Source organism: Mesoplodon bidens (genome assembly GCF_964165515.1).
Source record: "Mesoplodon bidens genome assembly, chromosome: 2".
Taxonomy (NCBI): Eukaryota; Metazoa; Chordata; class Mammalia; order Artiodactyla; family Ziphiidae; genus Mesoplodon; species Mesoplodon bidens.
Genome location: NC_138177.1, coordinates 155,318,321 through 155,344,448, shown reverse-complemented (window position 1 = coordinate 155,344,448; position 26,128 = coordinate 155,318,321). Strand labels below are relative to the sequence as shown.

At 43.3% G+C, this 26,128-nt stretch overlaps 1 protein-coding gene across 2 annotated transcripts in view; it reads right to left on the bottom strand.

Moving 5' to 3' along the window:
• Nucleotides 1-25,287, bottom strand: part of RHBDL2 (rhomboid like 2) — a 66,261-nt gene extending 40,974 nt beyond the window's left edge. The window contains exons 1-2 of one of the 2 annotated variants that reach the window (XM_081225823.1): nt 25,053-25,117; nt 11,784-11,885 (exon numbers count right to left, since the gene is read on the bottom strand). The gene's annotated coding sequence lies outside the window, so the exon portion shown is untranslated. Of the gene's footprint in view, nt 1-11,783; nt 11,886-25,052 lie in introns of both variants that reach the window. The other variant, XM_081225824.1, reaches the window with a different exon arrangement.
• Nucleotides 25,288-26,128: the final 841 nt, after the last annotated feature.

The following is a 26,128-nucleotide window of genomic DNA, read 5'->3' as shown; positions in this document are numbered from 1 at the left end:
GAGAAACTGCCTGCCAATGCAGGAGACACGGGTTCGAGCCCTGGTCTGGGAAGATCCCACATGCCGCGGAGCAACTAGTCCCGTGAGCCACAATTACTGAGCCTGCGTGTCTGGAGCCTGTGCTCCACAACAAGAGCGGCCGCGATAGTGAGAGGCCCGCGCACCGTGATGAGGAGTGGCCCCCACTTGCCGCAACTAGAGAAAGCCCTCGCACAGAAACGAAGACCCAACACAGCACAAATAATTAATTAATTAATTAATAATAAAAATAAATTTAAAAAAAATTAATTAAAAAAAAATCAAGCCTCAGTAAATTTAAGAAAATTGAAATGATATCAAGCATCGTTTCCGACCACAACACTATGAGATTAGAAATCAATTACAGGGGAAAAAAAACGTAAAAAACACAAACACGTGGAGGATAAACAATATGTTACTAAATAACCAAGAGATCACTGAAGAAATCAAAGAGGAAACCAAAAATACCTAGAGACAAATGACAATGAAAACATGACGATCCAAAACCTGTGGGATGCAGCAAAAGCAGTTTACAGCAATACAAGCCTACCTCAAGAAACAAGAAAAATCTCAAATAAACAATCTAACCTTACACCTAAAGGAACTAGAGAAAGAAGAACAAACAAAACCCAAAGTTGGCAGAAGGAAAGAAATCATCAAGATCAGAGCAGAAAGAAATGAAATAGAAACAAAGAAAACAATAACAAAGATCAATAAAACTAAAAGCTGTTTCTTTGAGAAGATAAATAAAATTGATAAACCATTTAGCCAAACTCATCAAGAAAAGGAGGGAGCAGACTCAAATCAATAAAATTAGAAATGAAAAAGGAGAAGTTACAACAGACACCACAGAAATACAAAGCATCCTAAGAGACTACTACAAGCAACTCTATGCCACTAAAATGGACAACCTGGAAGAAATGGACAAATTTTTAGCAAGGTATAAACTTCCAAGACTGAACCAGGAAGCAACAGAAAATATGAACAGACCAATCACAAGTAATGAGATTGAAACTGTGATGAAAAAAAATCTTCCAACAAACAAAAGTCCAAGACCAGATGGCTTCACAGGCGAATTCTATCAAATATTTAGAGAAGAGCTAATACCATCCTTCTCAAACTCTTCCAAAAAATTGCAGAGGAAGGAACACTCCCAAACTCATTCTATGAGGCCACCATCACCCTGATACCAAAACCAGACAAAGATACTACAAAAAAAGAAAATTACAGACCAATATCACTCATGAATATAGATGCAAAAATCCTCAACAAAATACTAGCAAAGAGAATCCAACAACACATTAAAAGGATCATACACCATGATCAAGTGGGATTTATCCCAGGGATGCAAGGATTCTTCAATATACACAAATCAAACAATGTGCTACACCGTATTAACACACTGAAGAAGAAAAACCGTATGATCATCTCAATAGATGCAGAAAAAGTTTTTGACAAAATTCAACACCCATTTATGATAAAAATTCTCCAGAAAGTGGGCATCGAGGGAACCTACCTCAACATAATAAAGGCCATATACAACAAACCCACTGCAAACATCATTCTCAATGGTGAAAAACAGAAAGCATTCCCTCTAAGATCAGGAACAAAACAAGGATGCCCACTCTCACCACTATTATTCAACATAGTTTTGGAAGCCCTAGCCATGGAAATCAGAGAAGAAAAAGAAATAAAAGGAATACAAATTGGTAAAAAAGAAGTAAACTGTCACTGTTTGCAGATGACATGATATTATACATAGAGAATCCTAAAGATGCTACCAGAAAACTACTAGAGCTAATCAATGAATTTGGTAAAGTAGCAGGATACAAAATTAATGCAAAGGAATCTCTTGCATTCTGATACACTAATGATGAAAAATCTGAAAGAGAAATTAAGGAAACATTCCCATTTACCATTGCAACAAAAAGAATAAAATACCTAGGAATAAACCTACCTAGGGAGACAAAAGACCTGTATGCAGAAAACTATAAGACAGTGATGAAAGAAATTAAAGATGATACAAACAGATGGAGAGATATACCATGTTCTTGGATTGGAAGAATCAATATTGTGAAAATGACTCTACTACCCAAAGAAATCTACAGATTCAATGCAATCTCTATCAAATTACCAATGGCATTTTTTACAGAACTAGAACAAAAAATCTTAAAATTTATATGCAAACACAAAAGACCCCAAATAGCCAAAGCAGTCTTGAGGGAAAAAAAATGGAGCTGGAGGAATCAGACTCCCTGACTTCAGACTATACTACAAAGCTACAGTGATCAAAACAATATGGTACTGGCACAAAAACAGAATATAGATCAATGGAACAGGATAGAAAGCCCAGAGATAAACCCACACACTTATGATCAACTAATCTGTGACAAAGGAGGTAAGGATATACAGTGGAGAAAAGACAATCTCTTCAATAAGTGGTGCTGGGAAAACTGGACAGCTACATGTAAAAGAATGAAATTAGAACACTACCTAACACCATACACAAAAATAAACTCAAAATGGATTAGAGACCTAAATGTCAGACCGGACACTATAAAACTCTTAGAGGAAAACATAGGAAGAACACTCTATGACATAAATCACAGCAAGATCCTTTTTGATCCACCTCCTAGAGAAATGGAAAATAAACAAATGGGACCTAATGAAAATTAAAAGCTTTTGCACAGCAAAGGAAACCATAAACAAGATGAAAAGACAACCCTCAGAATGGGAGAAAATATTTGCAAACAAATCAACAGACAAAGGATTAATCTCCAAAATATATAAACAGCTCATGCAGCTCAATATTACAAAAACAAAAACCCAATCCAAAAATGGGCAGAAGACCTAAACAGACATTTCTCCAAAGCATACAGATGGCCAACAAACATAAGAAAAGATGCTCAACGTCACTAATCATTAGAGAAATGTAAATCAAAACTATGATGAGGTATCACCTCACACCAGTTAGAATGGGCATCATAAGAAAATCTACAAACAACAAATGCTGGAGAGGGTGTGGAGAAGAGGGAACCCTCTTGCACTGTTGGTGGGAATGCAAATTGATACAGTCACTATGGAGAACAGTATGGAGGTTCCTTAAAAAACTAAAAATAGAATTACCATATGACCCAGCAATCACACTACTGGGCATATACCCAGATAAAACCATAATTCAAAAAGACACATGCACCCCAATGTTCATTGCAGCACTATTTACAATAGCCATGTCATGGAAGCAACCTAAATGCCCATCAACAGATGAATGGATAAAGAAGATGTGGGGGCTTCCCTGGTGGCGCAGTGGTTGAGAGTCCGCCTGCCGATGCAGGGGACACGGGTTCATGCCCCGGTTCGGGAAGATCCCACATGCAGCAGAGCAGCTGGTCCCGTGAGCCATGGCCGCTGAGCCTGCGTGTCCGGAGCCTGTGCTCCGCAACGGGAGAGGCCACAACAGTGAGACGCCCACGTATCGAAAAAAAAAGAAAAAAAGAAAAAAAAAAGAAGATGTGGTACATATATGCAATGGAATATTACTCAACCGTAAAAAGGAACGAAATTGGGTCATTTGTAGAGTCGTAGATGGATCTAGAGACTGTCATACAGAGTGAAGTAAGTCAGAAAGAGAAAAACAAATATTGTATATTAACGCATATATGTGGAACCTAGAAAAATGGTACAGATGAACTGGTTTGCAGGGCAGAAATAGAGACACAGATGTAGAGAACAAATGTATGGACACCAAGGGGGTAAAGCAGGGCTGGGTGTGGTGGTGGTGGGATGAATTGGGAGATTGGGATTGACATATATACACTAATATGTATAAAATGGATAATTAATAAGAACCTGCTGTATAAAAAAATAAATAAAATAAAATTCAAAAATTCAAAAAAAGAAAAGAAACGAAAAACGGCCAGAGGACCTGAATAGACATTTTTCCAAAGAAGACATACAGATGGTCAACAGGCACATGAAAAGATGCTCAACACCACTAATCATCAGGGAAAGGCAATGAAAACCACAATGAGGGAAATTTCCTGGCAGTCCATTGGTTAGGACTCCACACTTTCACTGACATGGCCGAGGGTTCAGTCCCTGGTCTGGGAACTAAGATCCCAAAAGGCGTGAGGTGCGGGCACCCCCACCAAGAACCAAGAAAACCACAATTGCTAATCACTTCACACCTTTCAGAATGGCTCTTATCAAAAAGTCAACATAACAAGTGTTGGCCAGAATGTGGAGAAAAGAGAACCCTCCTTCACTGTTGGTAGAAATGTAAATTGGTGCAGCCACTATGGAAACCAGTATGGAGGTTCCTCAAAAAATTTAAAAAAGAACTACCATGTGAACCAACAATTCCACTTCTGGGCATTTATCCAAAGAGAACACTAGAACAGATATATGCCCCCCTATGTTCATTGCAGCATCATATACAACAGCCATGATATGGAAGCAACCTAAGTGCCCATCAGTAGATGAATGGATAAAGATGTGGTGTGTGTGTGTGCATACACACACACACAGGAATATTTCTCAGCCATGAAAAAGAATGAAATCTTGCCATTTGCAGCAACATGGATGGACCTAGAGGGTATTATGCTAAAAGAAATGAATCAGACAGAGAAAGACAAATACTGTATGATTTCAATTATATTTGTAATCTAAAATCAAAACAGGGACTTCCCTGGTGGTCCGGTGGGTAAGACTCCAAGCTCCCAATGCAGCGGACCTAGGTTCAATCCCTGGTTGGGGAACTAGATCCCACTTGCATGCCACAGCTAAGAGTCTGCATGCCGCAACTAAAGATCCCTCATACCACAACTAAGACCCAGCACAAGCAAAATAAATAAATAAAAATTAAAAAGTAAAATAAAAAACAAAACAAGTGAACAAACACAACCAAACGGAAACAGAGTCATAGATACAGAGAACATGCAGGTGTTTGCCAGAGGGGTGGTGGTGGGAGGAGGTGAGAAAAAGGTGGGAGATTAAGAGGTACAAACTTTCAGTTACAAAATAAATGTCACAGATATGAAATGTACAGTGTGAGGAATACAGTCAATAATTATGTAATAGCTTTGTATGGTGACAGATGACAACTAGACTTTTCATGGTGATCATTTTGAAATGTACAGAAATAACGAATCACTGTGTTGTACACCAGGAACTAACAGTGTTGTAGGTCAATTATGCTTCGAAAACAAACTCATACAAAAAGAGATCAGATTTGTGGCTACCAAAGGGGTGGGTGGGAGGGGGAATTCGATGAAGGTAGTCAAAGGGTACAAACTCCTAGTTATAAGGTAACAGTACTAGGGATGTAATGTACAACATGATAAAGATAATGAACACTGCTGTACATTATAAATGAAAGTTGTTAAGATGGTAAATCCCAAGAGTTCTCATCACAAGGAAAAAAAATTGTTTCTATTTCTTTAATGTTGTGTCTATATGAGTTGACAGATGTTCACTAAACCTACTGCGGTAATCATTTCGTGATATATGTACGTCAAATCATTATGCTGTACACCTTAAACTTAAAGAAAATAAGATATAATAAAAACAAAGTCATATCTATGAGACCTTTGCTGGACCCTAAAGTCTCAAGCACTGTACTATTTCTTCCCTCCCCTTGTGGCCTGGTGTCTTGAAGGAGGAGTTAGTATCCACTAAACATCTTATCATCTGCATCCCCCACTGAAACTGCTCTGCTGAGTTCTGCCCTTAAAACAAGTCCACTTCAGTCATGATGTGAGTCCTAAGGAAGTGTGCAGAGCTCCCCAGTCTCTTCAAAGCACATCCTCATGCAAATTCTCACGTACTCCTCCGAACAATCCGGGAAGAAAGAAGACAAGCAGTATCTTCCCAATTCTCATCTTCACCCTTCCTCACAGAGCTTCCTGTTGCAATCCCTTCATCCCTGCCTTTCATCCCAACCATATTCCATCTCCTGGCTTCCTTCTCCCACTCCCCAGCCACAGGCCACAGAGGATCCTCTGCACACTTCAACAACCTGTCATCCTGCAACTGGACTTCTCTAACGTGGTGGAGAAAGACACAGTGTCAAGGTCACTAGAGGGCAGGTACACAGGCTAGACAGACCTGGAAAGTGGTCATGTCTTATTTTTATGTGCAACCCCAGACAATAGCCCTGGACCTGGGACCCTGAGCCATAGAATGGGGGTTGCCAGGGGCTGGGGGACAGGGGGAATGGGGAGTTATATGTTTAATTGGTACTATACAGAGTTTCAGTTTGGGAAGATGAAAAAGTTCTGGAGATGGATGATAGTGATGGCTGTACAACAGTGTAAATGCAGTGAATGCCATGAATTGTACACTTAAAAATGGTAAAAATGGTAAATTTTATGTCATGTATATTTTACCACACACACAAACTAAACAATAATATTAAATTTTCAAAGTCACTGTGAAGACTAGATAGAATATACTGTTTGTCACCAGCATGGGCTTAATCAACGGTATCCAATACTACTGATATCTTCAGCTTAGTCCAGTGTATCTACACTTCCTAAATGGCCCAAAATAAAGTTTTTCACTGGAATTTTTTTTAAAGTCATGAGCCATAGAGCCAGATGACTGGGATTAAAACACAGCTCTACAACCTATCAGCTGTAAAGTAACCTTAAGTAAGTCACTTAAATTCTCTGAGCCTCAAATTACATTTTTTAAGAATTGTGGTAAAATAAATATAAAATTAACCATTTAAAAGTGTACAATCCGGTAACATTAAATACATTTGCAGTGTTGTGCAACCATCATGACTATGTAGTTCCAGAACTTTTTCATCACCCCAGACAAAACCCCCATACCCATTAAGCAGTCACTCCCCATTGCCCCCTCCCTCCAGCCCCTGGCACCCACTAATTTGCTTTCTGTCTCTATGGATTTACCTATTTTAGATATTTCATATAAATGGAATCATAAAATATGTGGCCTTTTGAGTCTGGCTTCTTTTACTTAGAAAAGTCTTCAAGGTTCATCTGTGTTGTAGCATGTATCAGTACATCATTCCTTTTTATGGCTGAATAATATTACATTGTATAGATAGATATACAAACAAAACCATATTGTTTATCCATTCATCTGTTGAAGGGCATTTGGATCGTTTCCACCTTTTGGCTACTGTGAATAGAGCTGCTATGAACATTCCCATACAAGTTTTTATTTGAATACCTGTTTTCAATTCTTTTAAGTATATACCTAAGAGTCGAATCTCTGGGTCATATGGTAATTCTATGTTTAATTTATTGGAAAATCTTCAGATCCCATTTTAAAGTCGGGATCATGATAGCACTTACCTCATAGCATTATGGGGAAAATTATTTGAGACAATGTATGTAAAGCACTTAGAACAGTTTCTGGCACATAGTAAACACTCCATAATTATTAGTTATTACTGGCTATGTATGGATGGATGAGTGGGTATGTGGATGGATGGATGGACAGACGGAAGGGATGGGGCTGAGTCTGGGGTCTATTTTCACGCTGCAAGTTACTAGGAATCAGGTCACAATTCATTTTCAAATGTATTCCATTAGGCAAGGTCCCACATTACAGTAGGTTATATCCAATAAATTTAAGGAAAAGAGAATTCCCCTTTTATTTATTTTTCCCCAGTAACTTTGCTGAAAATAAAGGCTTCTTACCTCCCACTCACCCAGCCTCCCAGGGTCAGACATTAAGTCTGTAGAGATAACTATTTTATTAATTTTCCTTGCATATTGATGGTTATTTATAGTTTCTTTCATGTCTCATAAATAGCAAAACGAGTATGGATTTAAGATCAGCAGCTCTTAAACACAAATATTAAGGCATTTTAAAAAATAAGTTCAATTAGGAGTGATTAACATTGTGTTAATAAGCCCTATTGTAAATTTAAATATCGTACATGATCATTTCATGAGGAAAGTTCCACATTGTGAATAACACAACTTTATATCTATAAAAGGAGCTAGAAAAACAAGGATTACATTTTCCCACAATTTTTCTTTTTTCCAGATTTCAAAATTTCCAGAAATGTTACGACTTCAAGCCCATCATTTTATTTTTTTTTTTATTTTTTATTTTTTAAAGTTTATTTATTTATTTTTTTAATTAGTTTCTGCTTTATAACAAAGTGAATCAGTCATACATATACATCTGTTCCCACATCCCTTCCCTCATGCATCTCCCTCCCTCCCACCCTCCCCATCCCACCCCTCCAGGCGGTCACAAAGCACCGAGCTGATCTCCCTGTGCTCTGCGGCTGCTTCCCACTATCTATCTACCTTACGTTTGGTAGTGTATACACGTCCATGCCTCTCTTTCGCCTTGTCACAGTCCACCCTTCCCCCTCCCCATATCCTCAAGTCCATTCTCAAGTAGGTCTGCGTCTTCATTCCCGTTTTGCCCCTAGGTTCTTCATGACTTTTTTTTTTTTTAAATTCCGTATATATGTGTTAGCATACGGTATTTGTCTTTCTCTTTCTGACTAACTTCACTCTGTATGACAGACTCTAGGTCTATCCACCTCATTACAAATAGCTCAGTTTCGTTTCTTTTTATGGCTGAGTAATATTCCATTGAATATATGTGCCACATCTTCTTTATCCATTCATCTGATGATGGACACTTAGGTTGTTTCCAGCTCCGGGCTATTGTGAATAGAGCTGCAATGAACATTTTGGTACATGTCTCTTTTTGAATTATGGTTTTCTCAGGGTATATGCCCAGTAGTGGGATTGCTGAGTCATATGGTAGTTCTATTTGTAGTTTTTTAAGGAACCTCCATACCGTTCTCCATAGTGGCTGTACCAATTCACATTCCCACCAGCAGTGCAAGAGTGTTCCCTTTTCTCCACACCCTCTCCAGCATTTATTGTTTCTAGATTTCTTGATGATGGCCATTCTGACTGGTGTGAGATGATATCTCATTGTAGTTTTGATTTGCATTTCTCTAATGATTAATGATGTTGAGCATTCTTTCATGTGTTTGTTGGCAGTCTGTATATCTTCTTTGGAGAAATGCCTATTTAAGTCTTCTGCCCATTTTTGGATTGGGTTGTCTGTTTTTTTGCTATTGAGCTGCATGAGCTGTTTATAAATTTTGGAGATTAATCCTTTGTCAGTTGCTTCATTTGCAAATATTTTCTCCCATTCTGAGGGTTGTCTTTTGGTCTTCTTTATGGTTTCCTTTGCTGTGCAAAAGCTTTGAAGTTTCATTAGGTCCCATTTGTTTATCTTTGTTTTTATTTCCATTTCTCTAGGAGGTGGGTCCAAAAGGATCTTGCTGTGATTTATGTCATAGAGTGTTCTACCTATGTTTTCCTCTAAGAGTTTGATAGTTTCTGGCCTTACATTTAAGTCTTTAATCCATTTTGAGCTTATTTTTGTGTATGGTGCTAGGGAATGATCTAATCTCAAACTTTTACATGTCCCTGTCCAGTTTTCCCAGCACCACTTATTGAAGAGGCTGTCCTTTCTCCACTGTACATTCCTGCCTCCTTTATCAAAGATAAGTTGGCCATATGTGCGTGGGTTTATCTCTGGGCTTTCTATCCTGATCCACTGATCTATCTTTCTGTTTTTATGCCAGTACCAGACTGTCTTAATTACTGTAGCTTTGTAGTATAGTCTGAAGTCAGGGAGCCTGATTCCTCCAGCTCCGTTTTTCGTTCTCAAGATTGCTTTAGTTATTCGGGGCCTTTTGTTTTTCCAAACAAATTTTGAAATTTTTTGTTCTAGTTCTGTGAAAAATGCCATTGGTAGTTTGATAGGGATTGCATTGAATCTGTAGATTGCTTTCGGTAGTAGAGTCATTTTCACAATATTGATTCTTCCAATCCAGGAGCATGGTATATCTCTCCATCTATTTGTATCATCTTTAATTTCTTTCATCAGTGTCTTATAGTTTTCTGCATACAGGTCTTTTGTCTCCTTAGGTAGGTTTATTCCTAGATATTTTATTCTTTTTGTTGCAATGGTAAATGGGAGTGTTTTCTTGATTTCATTTTCAGATTTTTCATCATTAGTGTACAGGAATGCCAGAGATTTCTGTACATTAATTTTATATCCTGCTACTTTACCAAATTCATTGATTAGCTCTAGTAGTTTTTCGGTAGCATCTTTAGGATTCTCTATGTATAGTATCATGTCATCTGCAAACAGTGACAGCTTTACTTCTTCTTTTCCAATTTGGATTCCTTTTATTTCCTTTTCTTCTCTGATTGCTGTGGCTAAAACTTCCAAAACTATGTTGAATAAGAGTGGTGAGAGTGCAAGCCCATCATTTTAGATATTTTAGTGAAATATGTTTCCTGTGCTGCAAAGGTATCTGACCCATTCAGTTTAGCTAAGACTCACTGTGTGTCTGCTTTCTTCCTTGGCACGTGCAGTAAAGGGATCTGACATCTAGACCTACCTACTGTAGATTCCAGAAACAGATGAACATGTTGGTAGTGATAGTGGCATTTTGTTTTGACCTCTCTTCTCGGTCAGACACTGTCACACTTTGACTTCTGTACCTCTCTGTGTGCCTGTTCCTTGGGACAGAGGCCTCTCTCTGGTTCATCTCATCTCCAGCATCTAGTGCTTGATGCTCACAGGTGCTGCTTCTAGTCTGACATTCCCCGTCCCTGCCATTCCTATTTATCTTCTGCATCCACACCTGAGTTTCTGAGCACACTTCACCACATTGGAAACATTACTGACCAGATTGGCAACAATGAAAAAGACTGATTCATACTTACAAGGCTGTGTGGAAATGGGTGCAATTTATGAGATATAAATTGATTCAGCCTTTTCACAAGGCAATTGGGCAGTATCTATAAAATATGAAATGCATATACCTTTCAACAGAACCTTTCTACTTCTAGAAATCTATGCTACAAATGTATTTGAGCGAATACTCAAGGCTATCTTTCAAAGATGCCCAGTGCAGAACTATTCAGAGTAGTGAAAACTTACAAAGAACCTGAACGTACTTTAATTGGCTTGTTGTATTTTCTGATAGTTCTACTTCTTAGGTAGTTCATCCTTATACTGTGCTGAAATCTGCTCACCAGACCTTCTGCTCCTGGGTCAAAGGTTTCCCTCCCTAGGGCTTCACAAAGCAAGTCTAATCGAAGATCATGTCATTAATTGTGTAGGTGTGGCCTGTATACTCCATGGGTTCTATAGGTCATAGTTGGGATAGAATATCTGAATTTTCTAGATTACCAGAATTTTCAGAGGCTCAGTTTGACAGCACAAGAGCCTCAAAACAAGCCAGCAAAGATTATAACACATTACAGTCTCACAGAAATATAAAAACATCCACAGCTATCAAATTATTTACTTGGTCACTCTCGTCATAGTGTTACTCATTGAGTGAAACTGTTTACTATACTGACTGTGCTTCCTTACTCATTAAGCAAAGATCATGCAGGTTTCTTGAGCTTTCTTTAATGTTGACTTGATATTATGCCTCACCTCCTACCTTTTATCTGTAGCAAGTGGCTGCCAACTCTTTGTTGAAATACACACACACACACACACACACATTCAGATCAAAAGTGGGTGGCCCTGCCGTGAAATGTTCTCATCCTACCCTTAGGGAACAACTGGGGGTGGATTGTTAAAAAGAATGTTGGAAGAGTAGAAAAGACTCATAGCCTTCTGGTTAAAAATGGAGACGTTCAAGAACCAAAGACCTTCCCTTCAAGTTAGCAATTATTCTTAAGAAGAGGAAAAGTGGAAAGAACTTTCCTACTTCCTGACCTTACCTGGTATAAGCATTGCTCGTGTTACGAGTCATGTAGCCAGTGTGTTGGCCAAGGATTGGAAAGAGCAGGCTGTGCTCATTTATCCAGAACAATCATCTACCTCTAAAAAAAAAAAAATCTGTAGAGAAAGAGATTTCCATAAGAAGATTTAGGACTCCCCTGGCAGTCCAGTGGTTAAGACTCTGTGCTTCCACCGCAGGGGGTGTGGGTTCGGTCCCTGGTGGGGGAACTAAGATCCCGCATGCCATGTGGTGTGGCCAAAAAAAAAGATTTACCCAGGAGACTCGACATTGGCAAGGGATTTTTCCAAAGACCTTTTAGGTGCCCTCATTCACTATATACTGATATGGACAGAGTAAAGGGACAAAGTAGATAAATAGTTATTTCCACCAGAGGATTGTAAGTAAAGAAAAAATTATGGGAGACCCCTGTAAGTTAATGATCACTCAAGAAAGCAGGTTTGCTTAACCATAAAACCAAGCAGGCTTGCTTAGCAGTGAAACCATGCTACAGAAGCATGAGACATGCCCCCAAACAATAATACAATGGTGGCATGAGACCCACATGCTGTCCAGTGAGCTCAGTAAGTTAACGACCCTTAGGACATGCTCTCTGCACACATAAAAAAACAATAATTTATGGAAAGGTGACATTTCAAAGTGAAAGACCCTCATTGTACTGAGACCTGAAATAATGTTTCCATAGTGCCATGACAGTCCTGGCTTGACCACATAGGGACAAGAAAACTCCCCGCCCCAACATAGAGGAGGAGCTGATGATGGAAGCGTGACGTCTACTCAAAAATGAGGAAGGTGGTCTTTCCCCCCTCCCCACTTTTCCTTTGATTATAAAACTGTAGCTCACTAAGTTCTTCCGGCACGGCACCTTCTCACCTGCCCGACTGTAAGCATCACAAGCGTCCTATTCTAATAAATCACTTCTTATCTATCACTTTGCCTCTCGCTGAATTCTTAATGTGCTGAGACATAAAGGACTGGAGGTCCTCAGAGCCCCCTGAAATGCCACTTAGCAGTTTCAATACCACATAGTGTCTCCCAAAATTGTTATAAATTATAGCCAGAAAATTTTAAGTCAGTGACATCCATAACAAAGCAGGACCCTATGGGGCCTTCCCGGGACAGACCTCTCCCTCATATCCTCTGCTTTAGCTCCTCTCTGACATACCTAGGTAATAGTATCTGATGCACATTTCCTGAGTTGTTTTGCAGATGCTAAACCACCCACCAAATGGAAGACGTTAACTACCTGATGATCATGACCACATAGTCCCCAGGCCTCCTGGAGCCTAAGGATTGATAATGTTAACTCCTGTGACACCACCCTGTTACCTCACCATCAGAGAAGTGTACACCAGCTGATCACATACCTTGGGTCACCCCTCCCTCACCTTGCCTTTAAAAAATGCTTTGCTGGGCTTCCCTGGTGGCGCAGTGGTTGAGAGTCCGCCTGCCGATGCAGGGGACACGGGTTCGTGCCCCGGTCTGGGAAGATCCCACATGCCGCAGAGCGGCTGGGCCCGTGAGCCATGGCCGCTGAGCCTGCATGTCCGGAGCCTGTGCTCCACAACAGGAGAGGCCACAACAGTGAGAGGCCCGCGTACCACAAAAAAAAAAAAAAAAAAAAAAAAAAAAAATGCTTTGCTGAAACTCATCAGGGAATTCAGGTGTTTTGAGCACTTGCTGCCCCGGACTCCTTGCTTGGTGCCCTGCAGTAAACACTGCACTTTCCTTCACCAAAACCTGGTGTCAGTAGATTGACTTTAGCGTGTAGGCGAGTCAACCCAGGTTTGGCTGTATAACACTTCCACTGTATTCCTTTGATAACACATGTAATGGTCATTTGTCAGTTTTCTCGGCGAATTCCTCATCTCATGAATCTGGGTGGGCAGCAGGGACCACTTCCCAGTACAAAAGCTAAAAATGCTCAGTACTCACTTTTCCAGGTCCTTAGGCAGCTAGAGCTCAGGTATGTGACCTAGGCTTGAACAATCAGCTGCATTTGCTTAGAATTTTGGGGACTGGAGCTGGGGATTGGGAAGATTCTTACAGCAGTGTACTTTAAAGCGGTGGCAGCGCTATCTGGTGTCCATCCAGCCTTGCCATTGGAGTCAGTGTGGCACCCAGAATCCAATGCCATCTGTGTCTTTGATGCAGGCTGAAGCAACGAGCATGCAGCAGCGACAAGGGGGCCTACCTGGCTCTGTGATTTTGGTGTACTTGTAGGTGCCTGGTCTCCGTGTGTTTCTGCTTATTTCCCAAACTTTGCTTCCTTCCAGTGATTTTGTAACCTAACATGATATTGTGATATACTAAGAAGTACATATTCGGTCTTCATCCCCAGTTCCAGGCACTGATCTAAAACCCTTGGAATTTCCTGAGTGATAGGGGTGAGAGGAGTATCTTTTGTTATTCATAGTAAATTTTTTTCAACTGTACCTGAGTTTATGCTAATGAAGTGATTCTTAGAGGGTGGGACCTGGTTGCCAGAGGAAACAACCATGTGATTAGAGGGTTGGAACTTTCAGTCCCCACCTGTGGGATGGGGAAAAGGGCTCGAGATTGAGTTTAACGACCAGTGGTCAATAATTTAATCAATCATCCCTGTGTGATGGAACTTCCATAAAAATCCTAAACAAATGGGTTTGGAGAGCTTCCAGTTTGGAGAACAGATCAAGGTGCTGGGAGGGTAATGCACCCAGAGAGGGTGCGGAAGCTTTGCATCCCTTCCCCTTGCCCTATGCACCTCTTCCATTTGGCTGCTCCTGCGTTGTAATCTTTATACTAAACTGATAATAGTAGGTAATGCCCTCTCCTGAGTTCTGTGAGCTATTCTGGCAAATTATAGAACACAAGCGGGGGGGAGGTCACAGAAACCCCGAATTTATGGCCATTTGGTCAGAAGCACCGGAAGCCCAGGCTTGCAGTTGGCATCTGAAGTAGGAAGCAGTCTTATGGGACAGAGCCCTTAATCTGTGGGATAGCCAGTGTCAGAATTGCATGGTGTGGGGCTTCCCTGGTGGCGCAGTGGTTGAGAATCCGCCTGCCAATGCAGGGGACACGGGTTCGTGCCCTGGTCCGGGAAGATCCCACATGCCGCGGAGCGGCTAGGCCTGTGAGCCATGGCCGCTGAGCCTGCGCGTCCGGAGCCTGTGCTCTGCAACGGGAGAGGCCACAACAGTCAGAGGCCCGCGTACCGCAAAAAAAAAGAATTGTATGGCATGGAAAACCCACACATTTGGTGCCAGAAATGTGAGTACGATGAGCAAAATAGATTTTTTAAATTTTACTACCCAATGGGCATTCAATAAAATTCATTTACTGGTGTAATCAGCCAGAATCAGAATCAGAATCCCTTACAACCAAGAACCTAACTACTATACCTAAATAGCCAAGGAATTCTTCTAAACTCTATCTGGGGTCTTCCTATTGCAAGCTAAACTCACTTCTTGCTCTGTGTCTGGGAGACACAGTGTAAGGACAGCACAGAACTAGGGGATCTGTTTTTCGGTCTCACTCTGCCACTTCCTGGCTGTGTGACCTGGAGCAAGCCCCTTCCCAGCTCTGAGCCACAGTCCTCTCACCTGCACAGGGAACACTTTGGACTAGACCAGCAGTTCCCCACACTGGCTATGCCTTAGAATCCCCTCAGGCCTTTGTTTTTCAACATTTGCTTTTATACAGATTCCTGGGCCCCAGTCCTGAAGAAACTAATTTAATAAGATTTAGCAAATTTCTGACACTTATACCAGTAAAGTGGAGGCCTCAGCACCTTTGAGAACCATAGACAAGGCTCTCCAAGGTCCACTCCATCTCACAATCTCTGTGATCTTCCAATGGAAGGCAGATACCGTTTTATTGCTGTATTCCTCATGCCCAGAAAGTTCCTGGTGCACAGGTGTTCAGAAAATACTTGTATCTGAGTAAAAGGTAAACAAACTCTCTGCAACTTTTATGTAAATCTAAAATTGTTCCAAAATATGAAGTTTATTTAAAAGAATACTGGAAGGAAGAAGGGAAGGAGAAAGGAATTCCACGTACACGTTAACTAAGAGTTTTGTGTTACTTTATATTGAAAAGTACCTCCCCTCACACTTTTCCTCTGCACACACCCTCCCCCCCACACACCCCCGCCCGCCATCATCATTCTGCCATCACTGAGCTGTCAGAGGAGACCTGCAGAGCCACCATGCCGTAGGGGTTACAAAAGGGACTGTCACCTGTCTTTGAGGAGCACCAGTCCTTGTGCTTGGCACTGTGAAGACCCGAATTCTACTTCGCTCAATATCTTACAGAATTATTGTAAGCATCAAATGAAAGAGTTGCCATAGGGCTTCCCTGGTGGTGCAGTGGTTGAGAGTCAGCCTGACGATGCAGGGGACACGGGTTCGTGCCCCGGTCTGGGAAGATCCCACATGCCGCGGAGTGGCTGGGCCTGTGAGCCATGGCCGCTGAGCCTGCGCATCTGGAGCCTGTGCTCCGCAACGGGAGAGGCCACAACAGTGAGAGGCCCACGTACCGCAAAAAAACCCCAAAAAAACCCCAAAGAATCAAATGAAAGAGTTGCCATAATAGTGAGCACCTACTGTGTGCCGGGTTCTATGCTAAACACTTTACGAGCGCTCTCTTCATTGCTGCTTACGACAACCTTGTAAGGTGGGATAATAACATCCCCATTTTATAGATAAAGAAAAAGAAACTCAGGCTTCCAGAGTAACTTGCTCAAGGTCATACAGCTAGTGAGGAGAAGGCTAAGATAGGAGCCTTTGAAGGTGTCTGACTCCAAAGACCCCGTGTGTTGCTCTGCCCTGTGATCTCTAGGTAACGAGTGTTCAAGAAGTGTGCATAGGGCTTCCCTGGTGGTGCAGTGGTTGAGAGTCTGCCTGCCGATGCAGGGGACATGGGTTCATGCCCTGGTCCGGGAGGATCCCACATGCCGCGGAGCAGCTGGGCCCGTGAGCCATGGCCGCTGAGCCTGCACGTCCGGAGCCTGTGCTCTGCAACGGGAGAGGCCACAGCAGTGAGAGGCCCGTGTATTAAAAAAAAAAAAAAAAAAAAAGAAGTGTGCATATTTATTTTGATTATTTTCATCCCATCCTTCCCCCTTCCCTAACCTCCCTCTTCTTCTTCCAGCTCCCCAAACAGGCCCAGACTAGACCCTGAGAGTTCCCAGATGGGAGCTACAGAAGAACTGGCAGGCAGGGCTGGGAATCCCCACCACTCCCATTACTGACACAGGGAATCAAGATGGAGACAGGCGTCCAGGAAAGGAAAATGATTTGATTCTCTGAGAACCCGAGGACTAAGTCAGGCTCACCTTCCCTTCTTAACCTCACCCAAGAGAGCGCTGCCAAGGGCACCAATCTTAGGACAACTCCTCTTTGGCAGAAGAGGCTTTCGATCATTCACTTGTGCTGTTTCCCAGCTGCATTCAAACAAGTAGGTTTCAAACATCTGAACTGTTTTTTTTTTAAACAGCTGGCCCACCCACTCTTTGGTACCAGGGGGGCCCTTGCAGAGGCCGAGTCCAGCCTTGATGTGGCCAGGGTGCCCAGGAGGCTGGGCGACAGACTAGGCTGGGTATACCCAACTGCTGCCCAGCTGGGCCTAATGGGGAGACTTTCGGTGGTGTTGCTAGGCAACCTGGTAATTGGAGAGGCCACATTGGCCTAGGGGCCACAGAAACTAACAGCCTCCTTCATCACACTGCAAACCATTATTATGCCCCATCCCAGAGGCCTGAAGCAATCGCTCTGTGGTTATAGCCTGAAAAAGTGCTTTTTTAGCTCCAGAAATTAAGATACAGCTTTTCAAATGTATGGGTTTGTGGTTGTGGTTGTTTTCTTTTCGCTACATCTCTGAGGATACACTTGAAACAAATAGGCAAAGGATTTTAAAACACAAAAAGAAAAAAATGCCTTCGCAAACCGCCTTTTCCAAAAGTTTTCCTTCTTCCTGAAGCAAAGCAAACTTGCCCTCAATTGTGAGGGCAGCTAAGGTAGGGAATCCCACAGCTGTGGCTGCGGTTGCACAGGGCGGGGCACCAGGACCTTGGTCACGTTCAAGACCTCTCAGTGGAATAACTTCTTTGTGTCTCTCCCATTCAAAGACAGTCACAATACCTCCCCTTCCCAACTCACAGAACCACTTTCACTTGTGGGGATTTGTTTGTTGGTTGGCTTGTTTTTTGTTTGTTTTTTTAATTTTCGGCCATGCCATGCAGCTTGCAGGATCTTAGTTCCCCAACCAGGGATCGAACTTGGGCCTACGGCAGTGAAAGTGCTGAGTCCTAACCACTGGACTGCCAGGGAATTCCCATCACTTGTTTGTTTGTTTGTTTTTTAAGATTTTTCTTTTTGATGTGGACCATTTTTAAAGTCTTTATCGAATTTGTTACAATATTGCTTCTGTTTTATGTTTTGGTTTTTTGGCCACGAGGCATGTGGGATCCTAGCTCCCCGACCAGGGATCGAACCCGTACCCCCTGCATTGGAAAGTGAAGTCTTAACCACTGGACCCCCAGGGAAATCCCACTCATGTTTTTTTTGTGTTTGTTTGTTTGTTTGCTGTACGCAGGCCTCTCACTGTTGTGGCCTCTCCCGTTTCGGAGCACAGGCTCTGGATGTGCAGGCTCAGCAGCCATGGCTCACAGGCCTAGCCACTCCGCGGCATGTGGGATCCTCCCGGACCGGGGCACAAACCTGAGTCCCCTGCATCGGCAGGCAGACGCCCAACCACTGCGCCACCAGGGAAGCCCCCGCTCATGTTATTTTGATGAAGCCTCCCAGCTGCCTTGTGAAGAAGACACCATTTTTATTCCCATTTTACAGATGAACGACTAAGGCAAAAAGAGGCACCCATGATTGCACAACTAGTCATAGCAAAGCCAGAGCAAAATCCCATTCTTCTGAGGCTAGATCCTGATCTGCTCTACTATACCCCACTGCCACCCTACAGAGCTATTTAAGATATTACATATATTTGTGTACTCTATTATAATATGAATAATAGTAATAATAATACGTACTGGTGTAGAGACAAAAACTTCATCTTGTATCTGATACTATCCTCAACACATCATTCTTATTCATTGTGGTCAGGCTTTCAAAGCTGCCTCATGTACACTAAGGAATAGAGTCTGGAAGAATTCCCAAAGACAGACACACTATTTAACTAGGTTAATGACCCAGCCCACCAGAGCACAGTGCTCTGCAACAACCCTCCTTAATTCAGGGAGTTGTCTCTGTTTGATAACATTATGATACTCTTTCAGTCCCTTAAGTAAGGAGGCAGAATCATTGCTTTCATTAGATATTTCCAGGTATTTTTCAAAAAGGCTTTCACTGCCTCATCTACAGTGGTCCGTTGATAATGACCAACTGTGCTGATCTGCACAGGACTAGGGATTTCTTGGGATATGGGACTTAGGGTGCTAAAATCAGGATAGTCCTGGGCACACCAAGGACAGCTGGTCACCATCTACCTCAGAATCATCTGGAGAAGTCAGGTGAAGATGGCTGGTTCTAATCCTAGGGCAGTAGTTCTTAACCCTGGATACACATCAGTATTGTCTGAGGAGACTGTAAAACAGTGTTGATGTCTGAGCTCACCCCGATTAGTGGAATTAGGGCCTCTGGAGCTAGGGCCTGGGCACTGGGATTTTTTAATGTGCTGCCAAGACTCAAACCCCCTGCCCTAGAGATTTGGATTCTGGGCTGGGGTCTTGCCCAGGAATCTGCCTGTCTCTTTAACAGCTTCCCTGGGGATTCTCATATACACTATGGTTTGATAACTAATGAATTCTTATGTGATGTGTGACTTCATTGGACAACATACCTTGAATGCCTTGTATATGTTAGGCTCTGGAAACACAAAGAAAAAAACAAAAACAAAACCACTTCCTGTTCCCCAGGCCCTCCCTATCCAGTGGGGAATAAAGACTATAAATTGTTCCAACACAGTATACAGTAGTCCCCCCTTATCCACAGAGATACATTCCAAGTCCCTCAGTGGATGCCTGAAACTGCGGATAGCACCAAATCCTAGACATGCAATGTTTTTTTTCCTATAGGTACATACCTATGATAAAGTTTAATTTATAAATTAAACATTAACAATAATAACTAATAATAAAATAGAATAATTAAAACAATATACTGTAATAAAAGTTATGTGAATGCAGTCTCTCTCCAAATACCTTATTGTACAAATTTAATGCCTTTTCCATCTTAATTAAGCACTTATCACGCTCTGTGGCTGTAACTTTTGCAGTTGGAGGTGAGACAGCAAAACTAGCACGAAGTTCTTTTTCCTTCACAATTTCACAGACAGAAGATTCATTTGTAACATAGATCTTAGCAACCTCAGCATACGATTTTTTTTCTTTCCTTGTTTACTTTTTTGGCCACTCCATGCAGCTTGTGGGACCTTAGCTCCCCTACCAGCGATAGAACTCGTGCCCCTGCAATGGAAGCACAGAGTCCTAACTACTGGACTGCCAAGGAAGTCCCCATTTTTCTTTCCTTATTAAGTGGAGAACTTTTACCTTTTCACTTAAAGGAAGCACTTTATGGCTTCTCTGTGGCACATCCAAATTGCCAGCATTACTACTCTTGTGCTTTGGGGCCATTATTAAGTAAAATAAGGGTGACTTCAGCATAAGCGCTGCGATACCTCAACTGATAACCAAGACTGCTACTGGGTGAACAGGCAGGATACACTGGACAAAGAGATGATTCACGTCCTGGGCCAGATGGAGCAGGACAGCTCAAGATTTCATCAAGCTATTCAGAACAATGCAGAATTTAAAACTTATGAATTGTTCATTTCTGGAATTTTCCATTTAATATTTTCAAACCAAGGTTACCTCAGGTAAGTGAAACCAGGGGAAAGCAAAACCGCAGGTAAGAGGGCGAGACTACTAAACTGTGGTTTAGATTTAAAAGTGGGTCAACATCATCAGGGTAGTTGCGGTTATTCAGTTTCCAGAAGCCCAGTGTGGCAGATTAGAGATGGAGCATATTACTTGCCATTCCTCCACTAAAAGGTTGGTTTGTTTCCCCACTTTGAATCTGGGCCAGTCCTGTGACTGGTTTTGACTGATAATGCACAGCAGAGGTAGTGTTGGGTACCTCCCAAGGCCGGGCCTGAAGAGATCTGCAGTCCCACTTTTGTTCTTCTTAGAATGCTCCCTCTTTGAAGCTTGACACCATATAAGAAGGTCAACCTACACTGAGGCCACCATGCCTTGAGGAAGCCCAAGCCACTCACATGGAGAGAGAGACCACATAGAAGAGCACCAAGGTGCCAGACCTATGAGTGAAGCCTTCTTGGACCTTCCAGCCCAGCTCAGCCACCAACTGAATACAGCCAAGGGAATGACCCCAGTTGACACCACATGCAGCAGAACTGCTCAGCTGAACTCAAATTCCAGACCCACAGAATCATGACAAAATCAAATGGCTGTTGTTGGAAGCTACTACGTTTCGTGGTGATTTGTTATACAGCAATAGCTACCAGCACTCCTCAGGAGAACTAGAAGACGACATGACATCCCAGACCATTCTGCCTTCCCATTAACACTGTTCATCTTCATACCCCTCAGCAGAGTAGACTGCAGGTGTCTCACCTGCATGAGCCTCCCAGATAGTCTCCATCTCTGCTTCTGCTCCTGCCCCCCTTCCAAAACAAAACCAAACCATAAATCAGAGTACATCAACTCTCTGCTTAAAAATCCTTCAGCAGGGGCTTCCCTGGTGGCGCAGTGGTTGAGAGTCCACCTGCCGATGCAGGGGACACAGGTTCATGCCCCGGTCCGGGAAGATCCCACATGCCGCGGAGTGGCTGGGCCCGTGAGCCATGGCCGCTGAGCCTGCGTGTCCAGAGCCTGTGCTCCGCAACGGGAGAGGCCACAACAGTGAGAGGCCCGCGAACCGCAAAAAAACAAAAAAAAATCCTTCAGCAGTTTCCCATTGTCTTCAAGATAAATACAGGATCCTTACTATGGCTGATAAATGCTGCGTGACCTAGCTCCTGCCTTCTTTGTAGCCTTCTACCACTCCCCCAACATCTCTGTGCTGCAGCCACGGGGTGTCTTCCTGTCTCAGGCACACACCAAGCTCTCTCCGGCCTCAAGGCTAGCTCCTTTTCGGGCCTCTCTGAAGTGGCAGGCCAACCTCCGCCCACCCCACATTCGCTATCATATCCCCCTGCTAACTCACTTCTAGTACTTACCACTATCTAAAAATATCTGGTTTGTTTATTTGTTGTCTGTAAGCTCCAGGAAGGTAGGAAATGTTTCTTTTTTTTACACCATCTAAAGGTCCTTACTAAGTGTTTGCTGAATAAACCATCAAGTAAGTGGAAGAAGGAAGGAAGGAGGAAGTTTGGGGTCATAGAAAGAGCGCTACAATTACCGCACTCAGAAAACCCTGGTTCTTGCTCCGCTTCTGCTCCCTGCATACCTCCAAGCAAGCCACTTCACCTCACCTGATCAGGATCCCCACCACGATGCGCCTGGCCGGTGATGTTATTTATGCCATACACCTGTAGTCTTCATGTTTTTTGCTCATGAATCCCCATAAGAATTTTGGACAAGCTATGTTACTCTCATACATTTTTAAGTCAACAACTAAAATTATTTCTCACAAATTAAAATTGGTTCCAAGACAGAATTTTCTGGCATAGTCTTTATTAGAGACACGCTTTAGATATATCTTCATCCAAGCCTTGGAGCTACAGATTTAGCCTGTTCAGTTTATGGAAAATGTCTACCATACAATCCAATTGTCAAAAAAAGTCCTCACTGTCAAGCCAGTGAGTCAAACCAGAATAATTTTCTGTCTATGAGAGAATCCACCTTCATTTTTTTTCTTGTTGCCTTTAATTAATTGATTTTTTATTGAGGTATAGTTGACTTGCAATATTATGTTAGTTTCAGGTGTACAACATAGTGATTCAAAATTTTTATAGATTATATCCATTTAAAGTTATTATAAAATATTGGCTATATTCCCTGTGCTACACAATATATCCTTGCAGCTTATTTTTCACAGAGTAGCCTGAAACTCTCAATCTCCTACCCCTATCTTGCCCTTCCCCCTCCCCCTCCCCCTCCCCTCTCCCCACTGGTAACCCTTAGTTTCACCCTTACTAAGCCTCTTACAATTCCAGCTCCCACCCTCCACTAGGCCTTTTCAGGAGCATCTCCATCTGCTAGAATATCTTCTCTTTCTAATTTGTTCTGGCAAAGTCCTAACGCTCTCTTCAAGACTGTCCTAAACCTCCTCTGCAAAGCCTTATTAAGCATCTACCATGTGCATGCCATGGTGCTAGGCACTGGATGCAGTAGCGAACAAAGCAGACATGGTAAAATTAAATGCCCCTCTTAGTCCCCTCAGCAACCTCTGCTCCTGTCTAAGGTACGGTTGTCTTCTTTGCATTATCACTGTCTCCTCCACAAGGCTGTGAAAGCCCTGAAGATAGATTCTTAATAGGGATTCTTCATCTTTGAATCCCTATTATGGAGCCCACAGAATGCATCAATTAACGTTTGTTGAATTCATTTACTCACAAAGGATTCATTGAACATTTCTCTATCAGGGACATATAGGGTGCTTGTTATAAACTGTGAACACAGACACTGCCCCTGCCCTCTTGGGACTAACAGAGCACTTGACTAAACGAATGAAATATGAATGAGTGAATTAATAAACGAATCAGGGAAGGAGTGTGCTCTTTCCCACTTGGATGAAGCAGCCCAGAGCAGGAGATGTAGAGGAAGTGAGAAGCCAGTGTCTAGGAAGTTGGGGGAATGCTGATGTCCTTTTGTTCTTTCTGGTACACAGAAGCTTGAAGGACAGCAAGGAGTTAAACAAAGCCCATGGAGTCTTGTGTCTGAGCTAGATTTGAATTCTGGATGCACTACTTATTAGCCATGTGACCTTAGGCAAATCCCTTTGTCTGTTTGTATCTTCATTTCCTCATCTGTAAAATGGGGCTGTTAATAATGTCACAGGGTTATGATTAAATGAGATTACGCATTTAAAAGCCTGTACCTTGAGGCCAGGCAGAGTTGGTTTTAGGAACTGGTAGTTCCTATCTTTGGCTCGGGTGTGAGTATGCAAATTCAGAAACACAGCAGGAGAGCCTTCCTTTCCTTCCAACTAGAGGTTCCAGCCCTGGTCGGTGTTCTTACCTCAAACCGGCAGGAGGTGCTTTCCCTATTCAGCCCCTCCCTTCACCACCTCCTTCTTCACTCCCAGCTCAGTGTTTCCAGGTCTGCCCAAGTGCCTTCAAGGCCACGGGCGTCTGACACATCTTTACAAGATAAAGAAGGTGGCAGTTAGGGAGGGGCATGGCAGGAAGGGGGCCAAAGAAGAAGAGTAGAGATGTTTCTTGAGGTCCCACTGTGTGCCTGGCATTCGGCTTGTGCTTGACATGTATCGTCTCATGTCATCTTCATAACAATACTATTTAGAGATACAGAAACTGAGGCTCAGGAAGAGGTGGGATATAAATCCAAGTGTGTCTATGACTCCAAAATTAGTTTCCACTCTGCCACGCTGGCCACCAGATTATAGGTGATCACTACACATTTGTGAAATAAATTTCAGTTTTCTTATTCCCAGGAAGAGTGGAAATTGTGTGTCCCACCCCAAACTAACCCCACCCCTACCCAACCCCAGCCCTACCCACCAGAGAGAATCCAGCCACTTGCTCAAAGAACGATGAATAAACAAATGAATAGTAACAGATGAAGGAGTGAACAGAATCGCTCAGACACCCGTACCAGGAAGGAGGAAACAAATAACCTTGGAGACTTGCTGTGTAGGAAGAAGCCAGAGATGTCTCCCCTGGCTGTGGTCTCTGGGGCAGAGGTCAGGCAGCACAGGAGGACTAGATCTGGCTCAGCTGGAGGGAGGAAAAACTGGGAGGCAAGTCACTGAGGAGAATGGGATGAAGGGAGAGAAAGAAGGCCAGTGATTGACCAGCGCTGGGAGGGGCAATGGCATTACCTGGTCCTCCGGCCATGGGGGAGGGGGTGAGTCAGAGCCAGCCCCCTGACTCCTGGCCCAACGTGCTGCCAACTTTTAAAATGAAAGTAGCAGGATCCCAAGCGGCCACTCATGAAGTCTACTGCGGAAGGAGGCTGCCAAGGGAGCACCCCACGTTTGGCTCTGGGCCTCGGGCTCTCCCCCCACCCGCCAGACAGAGGGACCCGGTCCACCAGCTACCAGCTCTCGCAGCTTACCTCGGGGAGGCCAAGGGTCGTTCCAGGCAGGACAGGCTGCTCCCTGAGTTCCAGGCCAAGGGACTGCCTCAGCTGCCCTGAAGTTCCCGCCCTGCCAGGCACTCCTAGGTCCCTGGTTCCCTCCGGCCCAGCCCCCGGGGGAGGGAGTCCTAGGAAATCCCCTCCCTGCCCTGAGACGGGCCTGGGCCGGTCCAGCCAGCTCGGCAGTCTCAGCCCTGGGCTGGCCCTGGATGAATGAGTCCTCTCGCTCCGCCTGCCTGGGTCTGAGCCAGAGAGCCTGTGACCGCCCCTTGGCTCTTTCTAGTTGGCCGAGGCCCTGAACTCCAATCCTCTTCCAAGTCCTACCCTCCTGGGTCTCCTGCCCGGCATTCTTAGCTCTCCTCTGGGGAAAGACCTCAGCAGGAGGGCTTCTTTCTTTTCCCGCATTCCTATTTCCTGATTCTTCTCACTGGCTCAACTCAACAAGAAGCCGGAGGGCAGGAGAGCTTATTGATGCCATCCGCAGGGGTCAGCGCCCCAAGACACACAGCAAGGCAGAGCCTGGTAGAGAGAATGGATGGCGGAAGGGTGACTAAGGAAAAAAAAAAAAACAGTCTTCCCTCCTGTGTTTCTCCGTTACTCACGTAGGACTACCACACAACACTTCTGACACCAGATGTGTGGGTTTTCCCCACACCAAACAATTCTGCAACAGCAGCTGGGTGTCCTACAATTTATCTCAGTTCTGACATGACCTACCTGAAGAGAGTGTCACATCCCACAGGTGAAGGGCTCAGACTGCCCTCCATTTCAGAAGCCAATTGCAAGAAGTAGGTCCCCAGCTTGCCCACAACTTCTGTCCAATTTAGCTACAAATCAGAGGTTCTCGTGTTCCCTTCCTGAGATATATAGGGCGAGGTCTGGGAGAGTCCCAAGCACAGGAGTTTCTGTCCCCGTGGAGTTGGGATGTACCACCCTGTCGCTAGGTGGATGTGTTTACCAACCTGGAAGGTCCCCGAACCCCCTACTATTGGGATTTTATGGAGGCTTCCTCATGTAGGCATGATCGATTATTAACTCCATTTCCAGCCCCTCTA